Raw genomic sequence first — 10760 nt, forward strand, 5'->3', positions numbered from 1 at the left:
GTTATGATTCAGATCTAGAACCCAATATTTGGATTTCAATTTATTAAATTTAAGAATAAAAAAAAAACTGGATCATGAACCGGCGGTTCCGAATCCCGTTCGCGATTTTGAACCGTCTTTATTTTAAAATTTTATTTTTTATTTTAAAATAGCTTAAATTCAACAATAAATGTATTTTATTTTTTCAGTTCGGAACATGAACCGGCCATTCCAGTTCGCGATTTTAATAAACTCTAAATATCGCGTTTTGATTATAAATTGTAATTGGAATATTTTGGTTTGGTTACTATAGTATCTAGTTTGAACCAAATTATAGTAATAATTTATTAGAGAATAAAAATAAATGAAATATTTATTTTAAGGGTAAATATGTCCATTTAACATTTCAGGGGGAAAAAGAGCCACTTAAATAATTGAGGGGAGAAAAGTGCTATAAATATATAACATAGTGAGAAAAAATGCCATTTTCCCTTTTTCTTTTAATTGTTTGACGCGACATTTAAGGATAAGAATCCCAATACCATCGCTTAATTGTATTAAATGCACTTATGACACATAAATAAAGACAACAATTTAGATTTTTTTTTGACCAAATAACAATTTAGATTCATTGAATACAAAAATAATTTTTAAGCAAAATTACCAAAATATCTTAAAGGGCAAAAGTAAAATTATTTGAATATAGAATTATATAGTAATTACATATTAAGTTTACAGTTTGTAACTTTGAAATGAGACATATTTAATCAAGGTAGTGCGCAATCATCAAGGTTATATGAATTTGGGTTATGTTTTTGAGTGAGTATTGTAATTAATTTATTAATTAAATATTGAACTATATATTCATTAGGGTGTTGCTATTTGCACCACCCTTTGACCAAAAGAAGATATAAAGTATCTCGAAATTGTAAAAAGGTAAAAACTTTTAATAAGTGCATAGGTGGTATAAATAGTCAAATAAAGATTTATTTTGCTATTTGCACCACCTTGACCAAACTTCATTTATGAGGTATAATTAATAATATTTTAATTCAAAACCTAATTAATTAAAACTTTAATTTTTTTTTTTAAAAAAAAAGATGAACCCAGTCACTGTTTTGCTTTTGTTTTGTTTTTTTTGTTTTTTGTTTTTTTTGTTGTTATTTTTTTTTGTTTGTTTTAATGCCTAATTATTTATGTAATATTTTTTTAAGTTTCAATAAATATTTTTTTTAAGTTTCTATTTTCAATACATCTTTTTTTTATTCAATATATATACTTTTTGTTCAATACATATTTTTTTTAAGTTACTAATGGGTGGTGCAAATAGAATTTCCCATTCATTATGATGTGTTGAAAGAGATGTTATGGACGTGTGAAACTTGAAAATGATTCACTGGTAATTATTGTAAAAGTCTTGTAAGGAGATAATGCTAGGGATTTGTATCTAAATATCATTTGCGTGATGATGTGTTTCGATATATGAGACACTAATGGCATGCTTGTTTCATACGAAAATATTTTTCTGAGAGAAATTTTTCATAAAATTTTAGAAAAAAAATATTTTTAACTTGTTTGGTTGGTGAAAAAATTTATTCCGATCAAATATAAATTCCTCAAATTTGAAAAAAAAAAAAAAATTCTTTGTTCTCCTTTGGTATTTTATTTTTTAAACATTTTAGAAGAAAAAGTTTCAACACGAATCCTCGTATTACCCTCATATATTTACTATGTAGAAATATTTAAGTCTTTATACTAATTATTCTCAATAATTAAAATTTTCATTAACCAAACAATATTTCGATAATTCAGTAAAAAATTTCATTAAATTTAAATTTAATTACTTCCCAACCAGTTCTTTTTCACGAGACAAATTGATCAAATATATATGGATGGATCTCGATCTTTCCTGGTTTTTACATAATTGTAGTGGGATTTGTTGTCGAGGACATGGGAAATCAGCAGCGTGGAACACAAGGACAAAATTGGTTTAGCGTATATTAATGATTGAAGGGTTAGTTGGCACGTGAAGTGTGGGAGATTCGAGTGTCGCACACAATTGAATTAAAGTAATACTCAGTATTATACATATTTAGGGTGTTGCTATTTGCACCACCCATTGACTAAAATGAGGTATAAAGCACTTTGAAAATGTAAAAAGGTAGTAAATATGGGTGGTGCAAATAGCCTAATGGGTGGTCAAAATGCTATTTGCACCACCCTATTAAATTTACAATTATGAGGTCAAAATGTAATTTAAAAAAAAAAAAAAAAAAAAAAAAAAAAAAAAAAGGAGCAGCCATCGCCTTCTCCGGTGAGAAGGCGACGGACTGCCTTCTCACCGGAGAAGGCAACTGGGCTGCTTTCTCCGGCGAGAAGGCAGCCCAGTGGGTCGCCTTCTCGCCGGAGAAGGCAGCCCAGTTGCCTTCTCCGGTGAGAAGGCAGTCCTTCTCACCGGAGAAGGCGATCATTTTTTTTTTTTTTTTTTTAATGTTTATTGTTAAAAAATAATAAATAATAAATGTTACCACCTACTTTGACTACATTTATTTGCACCACCTACTTTGGTATTTGCACCATCTATTTGACCTATTAAATAGGTGGGTGCAAATAGTAAATAGGTGGGTGCAAATAGAACTTCCCATTTTTTTAGTGACTAAAAAAATGTTTAATTATTATTCGATTGAATGCATTGAATAAATTTATTTTTTGTATAATAATTCGTAAATCACATTAGAGAGGTAAATTGCAGTAAGAAAATTATATGCAATGAGATTGATTAAGAGGATGTTGATAAAAATTGAACTTGTAACATTTAGATATGCGAGTCATCCTCCACACCTCCACCCATCATATTTTTTATTTTTATTCCATGTACGTTTATGTCGCATGTTTTGATTAATTAAAAAAGAAAAGAAAAGAAAAGAATGGGTAACTCCTGTTAAAATGGTAAGAGATTCACACTTGTAATCACAAGGTCACAAGTTTAAATCCTTACCCTCTTAGTTTGAGCCGATCAATTATGGGTAACCTAGGTTGATTTACTTCCTTTTATGGGCCTTTACAGGTTATGATCACAAGGCGGGGGTTATCTTTATTACAATTTTTATTATTCTTTTTTTTTTCTTTTACAAAAAAATTATGACACATGACAAAAGTTTTATTGTATACGAATGTATACACCAGCCTTGTTTGACAATCAGTGGTCAGCGATTAGCAGAGTCAGTTTTTAAATTTTTGCGGCCCTGTTCTGTTAAATAAATTGGACCCTACCAAAATCACAATCTTTAAAACCAATACCGTAATAATAATAATAATAATAATAATAATAATAATAATAATAATAATAATAATAATAATAACAATAACAATAACAATAACAATAACAATAACAATAACAATAACAATAATGATAATAATGATGTGGTAAAATGTCGTTGTACGCAAAGAAAAAAACAAAAGACATTATCATCATCATCATCAACATCAACAACAACAACAACAACAACAACAACAACAACAACAACAACAATAATAATAATAATAATAATAATAATAATAATAATAATAATCCAAAAAAAAACAAAATCATATGTAATTTAAAAAAAAAAAAAAAAAAAACTAAAGGTGATGATGAGGGAACACATCGAAATTCATTGTAAGAGGAGTATTTAAACTTCTTTATATAAGAGGAGCAATGCTCTTCTACCAAACCAACTGGAAAGTAAAAAAAGACTCATTAATTATGGAGCCTTAATAACTTAAAAGTGATATATATTTTTTTAATAATAATCAATAAGGTGTTTTGAGAAAAGTTTAAATTTTTTTCAAAACACCAATTTGAAATGCTGTAAAATTTTACAGTAATTTAAAGCAAACTGCTGAGTTATTTAACATTTTGACTGATGTCAAAATGATGGATCCGTCAAAATTTTGGTGGATCCGTCATTTAACCATCATGGCCGTCATCTTCTATTGAATTATTAGTGACTGTACTGTAGCTTAGCAGTCCACATGGTAATTGCAATGCAATAAGGTCACGTCTGATCAGACATCTCATCGACATATTGATAATGCATTCATTTAAAAGACTGTGACCCTAAATATGGACTATATGGAGTAACAACAAATGAAACAAACTTTTTGAAAAAGTCAGCAAAATAAAAGAAGAATCCAAAGTTATCACTGTACTTGAATAAAGGTTGAAAAAAAAATTAAATTTCTTGCACCGAAAAGAATCACTCTGTAAGTACAACATGATTTTAATATATGAAGATTACATTATGCGTTCAATTCTTGCTAATATTCTCTCAATCGAGCTTATCGCACATGATTTTTTTAATGTGATTTACTTCTCATGTATGATTTATGAACAATTACACAATACTATGTTGTTAGAAAATTATTCAAAAGGACTTCATCATTCTTTTTCATTAATTTTATTTCACCTCCTAATTTCATGGATCATCATACTCTCGTTGTCCGTTACATGCAATAGAGGCGTGTATAATTTCCACATCCATGATCCACTTTTTTCTCTCTGTATTGTGACTTCAATAAGGCAGTTGTTGGTACCTTGCAATATATAAATGACCACTCTAGTTTGTTCAGATTGAGATAGAACATTGATCTCCACTTCATTCATCTTTTTCCTTTCATCTGAGCTATACCGCATGTTACAAAGAATTTTAATCGAACTTACACTAGATTAATTTTAAATCCTCAAAATCCCTACCCAAGTATAATTTTGCAATATTTATATATATGGTGAAAAAGACGAACAGTAAATTAGGATGATTTGTGAACTTTAAAGATCACATTGTGTATTTAGCACGACACAAAGTTGTGATTGGTCTCTAATCATGACAAAATTTGAAAAGCGTTACTAAGAATATATTACTAGAATCCAGCGCAGCTTAAGCCCTACCATATAATTTGCGTGGGACAGTGACAAATTGTGTCCCTATATGTATATAGGGCATTAATATGCCATTGCAAATCACACTTTTCTTTTTCTTTTTGATAGAACTTGATTTTCTTAATTACGTAAATTTGAGAATTTTTATTCTTAGGCTATGTTTGACAAATGTAGCTAAAAAGGTAACTGAAAAGCTATAACTACTTGATTTTGCTTGAAATTGTTTGGTAAAATTAATTTTTGATAAGCTAATAAATGTAAAAAGACTAAAAAAGACATTTTCATAAAATTTAAAGAGTTAATACCTCCAATGGTCATCCGAGTATTAGCGATTTACCAGCTGTGGTCCTTTGAGTTTTAAACGACCACGAGACGTCCTCCATGTTTTAAAAAATAACCACCCGTGGTCCTCCGTTAGATTTGATATCAAGTGGACGTTAAGTGTTAAGGGCAAAAATGTCATTTTCCATTTATTTTATCCTTAAGCTTCTACGATACATGTTTCCCCCAAATTATTTAGCCCTAATCAATCTGCGAATTCACGAAAGAGACGATTCAACGTACGAACTAAGGAAACAAACTGCAAACACCAACAACTCCTCCTAATCAGCGAACAACACCAACTCCATAGACAGCGAAGAGTACCTAGTCGACGAAGTAGAGAAGAAGCACTCCTTTTACCAAAAAAAAAAAAAAAAAAAAAAAAAAGAAGAAGAGAGAAGAAGCACTCCTCGACGCAGCTGTTGCCATGGCTACAAGTAATTGTTTATCCTCTTTAGCAAGTCAGAAATTATCATTTTTTATCTTGAACACATGGGAGGATCAAACCACTCGAAAAATGAACAATTTTTTTATCCCCTGAGGTCATTTATGAATAAAACAAACATTCAGGCAGCCATTTGTGAATTAAACCAAAAAATAACACCCAAAAAATAAACAATAAATCAAATTTTTAATAACCCTTTTATTGAAGTAGACCAAATACCTATGTCCTGGATTTTGATTTGTCCATGAAGAAGTACAAAGCTTCATATTGTTTCCATATATACATACTCGGTCATTAAACTCTCCAACATTGCGCCACCTAATCGTGGAACTTGATCTATACGAAGCCTCCATTGGCAAATGGTGAACAACGAACTGACGAGCTTCACCACTGTATATTAGGGCTCTGAGATTTGGGCAAAAATGGCGACCTACGATCTCAACGACGAACTTAAAGATGAAAAAAATGGGAAATGACATGTTTGCCCCAACAGTTAACATCTGTTTGACACCAAATCTCAAGGAGGACCACAAGTGGTTATTTTTTAATACATGGAGGACGTCTCGTGCTCGTTTAAAACTCGGAGGACCACAGCTGGTAAATTGCTAATACTCGGAGGACCATTGGAGGTATTAACTCAAAATTTAAATGATGTGATTTTTATATATTTTTTTTATTATTAAATATTTGAGATATATTTAATTTATAAAAAATAGTTTTGTTTTTATAATATATATATATATATATATATATATATATATTAAATTAAAACAAAAGAAAAAAAAGTTTTTAATTGGTAAGGGTAAAGATGTTATTTATTTATGAAAAAACGATTGGAGTTAGAACTTTAAGGAGTTGTTGGGTGGTGAAGAGTTGCGAAAGAGGATAAATAAAAATATAAGAGAAGAACAAAGGCCAAAAAGGTTTTAATTGTTAAGGGTAAAAGATGTCATTTATTTAAAATAATAAGGATAAAGATGAAAACAAAGTTAGGAAACTCCTAGCTTATTTTTTGAAACGCTATTTAAGGTAGCTTTTCAAAATAAACTCTTATTTTAAGTTACTAGCTTATTTTGGAAACATTATCAAACAGAACTTATAGCTTATTAGTAGCTTAAAATTAGCTATAAGCTCCTAAATAAGTTTTACCGAGTCTTAATATAAAGACTAAGTATGATATATAAGTTGTAGAATGTATGTTATCAAATGCATAGGAATGAGAATGTTTATATTGTTAAAAAGATTACTACGTATATATAAGATATAGATAAGATCTCTATGTATAAGAGATCGTTTCTCTTCATCCTAGTCACAATATAACTAAATTTCTACAATATGTTTGGTTCCCGGAATGAATTTTGAGAGAATAGGAATACTATTTTATAAGGAATAGAATAAGAATTGTATTCTATTGTTGGGTTCGATGAAAGAATAGACTTTTGAAATATTATTCCAGTGTTTGGTTGGTTTAAGTAATAGAAATGTAATATATATGTGTAAAAGACATAACTATCCTTATACAAAATATATAATAATAATAATAATAATAATAATAATAATAATAATAATAATAATAATAATAATAATAATATTATTATTATTATTATTATTATTATTATTATTATTATTATTATTATTATTATTAAATAATATTATTTAGAAAATTACACTTTTGGTCCTATGACTATATGGGGGGTGGTAATTTTAGTTCGTGACTTTTAAAACTAACATATTTAGTCCTTTTAGTATGTTTTTTTTTTTACACATTAAGTCCTTCCAGCTAATTTGCCGGTAGATATTCGCCGGAAAAACAATTTAATTTGTTTATTAATTTTTTTGGAGGGGGGGGGGGGGGGGGGATAAAATGGTCACTTTTGGTCTGAGAAAAAAGGGGATAAACGGTAGCTTCTATTTCCCACCTTAAATAACGTCCACCTTAGTATCATCGTAAAGCATTACGGAGAGTATTGTTGGTGAAGGGTTCACAAATTGTTTCTAATTTCCAGTTGCACTTACATCGGATTACGATGCTCGGATCTCAACTAGGCGTCCGTACGATCTCCGGTGCCGGCGTTCTCACCGATTATGCCCAGACGACGACGACGTGCTTCTGCCGGATTTCCAGCTCGCATTCTTACTCTTCTTCGCTACCGCTTATCCGCCGCCGCGGCTGTTCATTTCAGCTCTCGCGCTCCCGAAACAGGCATTGTATGATTTGTAGGAAGCCGTCGAGAGCGACCGTGGAGATGTTTTCCAAGTCTTCTCGCGGAAGCTCCGGGAGAAAATCGAACCATCGCGAAAACCGCGATGGCGATTACGTCGAAGCCGTTGTACTCGTTTCAGGTTTTAAAAATTTTTCGTTTAAACTGAATTTTGGTTACTCTTTGTCCAAAATTTATTAAACCTAAAATTATATGTTTGATTTTGCTATAAACAGAATTCGAATTAATTGATTGTGGATTTTTAAAAAAAGTAAATGATATAAAAAATCAATTAGACAACGTATTTAAGGTGGGAAATAGAAGCCACCGTTTATCCCCTTTTTTCTCAGACAAAAGTGACCATTTTACCCTCCCAAAAAATTAATAAACAAATTAAATTGTTTTTCCGGCGAAAATCTACCGGCAAATTAGCCGGAAGGACTTAATGTGTAAAAAAAAGCATATTAAAAGGACTAAATTAGTTAGTTTTAAAAGTCACGAACTGAAATTACCACCTCCCCTATAGTTATAGGACCAAAAGTGAAATTTTCTCTAATATTACTCTATATCAGACGGGAAAAAAATATCCATTTCGTTCATTACTAAACATACTCTCAGACTCAGCCGCAGGTCAGCACTTCCATCGTCAGCTCCTAAGGCGGCGGTGCCGCCTCCACAACCGTCATCTTCGGACAGAGACTTCTTTTCCTCAGCCTCTTACCCTCCACCACTTCTTCATCCGAAGATGACAAACATAACAATTTGACTCCTTCGATCTCTCCATCCGCATCGCAGATCCCCATTTCATGGCCGCAAGATGGAATCTTAACCCTCGCTCGGGTCACGGACCTTATGCTGACCTTCGACTGGGCTTCCATGAATCTATACCCCCGCAGATCTCTCGACCGTTCTCCCCGTCGAGGTCTTCGATCGAATTATCCTCACGGCCTCGAAGATCTTGCATAAAGAGCCCAATTGTGTCGGGATCGATAATGGGTCGGGACTGGGCCGGGATTCCCATGTCGTGGTGGTTGGGGATGTTCATAGGTAGCTGCACGACGTGCTTTTTCTGTTGAGGGACGCTGGGTTTCCAGGTGAGGATCGATTCTTTGTGTTCAATGTGGACTATGTCGATAGGAGAGCATGTGATTTTGAGACCTTTCTTCTCTTTTTGGCTTGGAAGGTAATCAGTTTAAAACGATTGAGAATTTCAGTAACATATATGAAATTGAATTGTAGTGAACATGTGCTTGAGGAAGTGAATATCGCTATTCTGAGAGGTAGGGAAGGGACGCGTGAATGCCATTCTATCCCCACCATCAGATTGATGATCGGATATTTCGATCGGTAGTACTTGTTCCGGCAGCGAAGAAACAGAGCCGCCGAGCTACCATAACAGTATATATATATATATATATATATATATATATATATATATATATATATATATAGAGAGAGAGAGAGAGAGAGAGAGAGTTAAGTTCAGGTGCGGCCGCGCCTTCCCGTGCGGCAGCACCAATATTTAAGCAAATTTACACCATCAACGTTAGGAAATGCACTACAAAAACACACAAATTAAGTACACATCACCAAAAGCACACAAATTAAGTACACATCACCAAAAACACACCATTATTAGGTATGAATAGAAGCACCACACAGTGTTCGAAAATACACCATTAGTGGTAGGGAGTTATATGGTGTATTTTTTTCGCACGGGAGGGTGCGGCTGCATTAATTATATATAATTAATTTGTATAAAAAAAATAAGCTTCAATTTGATTCAAATGGTGAAAGAGATACAAAGACAGTGAAGAAGAGAGAAAGATAGCGTAAAAGGTTTAGGTTAAACAAAAGGGTAAAATAGAAAATACAATAAAAAAGTTATTCATGAAGACTCAGGAATAGGTTAATACTAGGAGGGCCCAAGTAATAGCTATTCCCCCTCTACGGGGAATGGGCCATTCCCAGGAACATTGTTCCTGGGAATAGAAGCTTTAACCAAACAAAGGAATATGCCTATTACTGGGAATAATATGCCATTCCAGGCATATACCGAGGGCCAAACGTGCCACTAGTATTTAACTAGTCATACATGCGATATATAACCATCCACCCATCCCCCTACAAACACAGACAACACATCATTAATCAATCTTGGGCCAACCTTCTCCGGCCTTCGCCTAAGAGCATCCACAACAATGGATTTTAGGTAGTTTTTGTAGGTTTTAAATCATATGTGGAGGAGAGAGAGTGAGGAGAAAGAAGATTTGAGATTGTTGCAGGAGATAGTGGGTTTTTGTCTCCACAGTGAACCCCACCAAAAAATCTTTTATATATATTTTTTCTTTCATTGTTAGACTTTATTTTTTTTTCATTTCTTTTTCATTATCAAATTTCACTCGCTCTCCTCTATCCTACTTGGCAACCTAAAAACTCACAAAAAATTTCAACAAATTAGATTGCTCTAACTCGCCAAGCTAAATTCATCTTCTAACTCAGTCTAACATTATCACTTCCAAACTTATTAGTCCTTCCTCAGCTAACCCACTCATTTAATTAGCACAATTCCTTACAATATTCAGATGCATCATTTTTATTTTTAAATCGATTGTTTTACTAAACATTTTGTTGGGCGTTGGTCGGTTGGCCGAGTTTAGCCCCTGCTCGATTCAAGACTTGGTGTTGTAGCTTACCATGGAAGGATGTGGTTAAATGATTAATGTCCACCTACTTATAACCAATTGATTTTAAGTAAGATATGACAACAAGATAGCAAAAGAACTCGCAGCGTTGAGATTCATTACATTCAGTGATAAAACTTAAAACAAATTATTATTCATTACACTAATAAACGTTTGTTTCGATCTTGGGCTCTTTTACCACCAAAAAAAAA

Source organism: Ipomoea nil, unplaced genomic scaffold (assembly GCF_001879475.1).
Source record: "Ipomoea nil cultivar Tokyo-kokei standard unplaced genomic scaffold, Asagao_1.1 scaffold0143, whole genome shotgun sequence".
Lineage (NCBI taxonomy): Eukaryota > Viridiplantae > Streptophyta > Magnoliopsida > Solanales > Convolvulaceae > Ipomoea > Ipomoea nil.